Genomic DNA, 602 nt, shown 5'->3' on the forward strand with positions numbered 1-602 from the left:
GCCCAGACAAGAAGACAGGTGCGCGGCTCGGCTCTGCGGGGGCGGAGACCCCAGAATCAACGCTGGAGGCTGCTGGGAGCACGCGGGGGTGGAAGCCGAGCGGGAAGCGGCTTTGGGGCACCGCTGGGCCCCAGGACACACCCAGGACCGGCTGGCTGTGGGGCAGCTCTCGCTCCCCCTCGCTGGCCAGCACGCTCTGGCCCCTCGTGCGAGCGGGCAGGAGTCACCGCGGTGGGCTGGGGGCAGCACCTTCCCCTGCGCGGCCCACGGCCTGTTACACAACAGGACTAAGAATAACGGGGCGCAGGCGCTCAGGGAGCCATCGCCCCAGCCTCCTGGGAACCCCCTGGCCAGAAGAGGGGCCGGCGGCCATGGGCCTGTCCCCACCCTGGAACACCAGGCAGAACCCGGGGCACGGGCACCCCCACACCTGGCCGGAGCCCCGAGTCCCATCCTCCCCGGTGCCCGGGGCGGGCGAGGCAAGGGGCTCGGAAGAGCCAGGGGCCTCGGGGTCCAGTCCTGGCCGGTGGACGCGCCATGTGGCCTGGCCCAGCAGCGGCAGGTGCCCGCCGGCCACCCCGCCTGGGGGCTCCCGAGCCTGG

This window comes from Condylura cristata, unplaced genomic scaffold, assembly GCF_000260355.1.
Source record: "Condylura cristata isolate star-nosed mole 26May11 unplaced genomic scaffold, ConCri1.0 scaffold00058, whole genome shotgun sequence".
Classification (NCBI taxonomy): domain Eukaryota; kingdom Metazoa; phylum Chordata; class Mammalia; order Eulipotyphla; family Talpidae; genus Condylura; species Condylura cristata.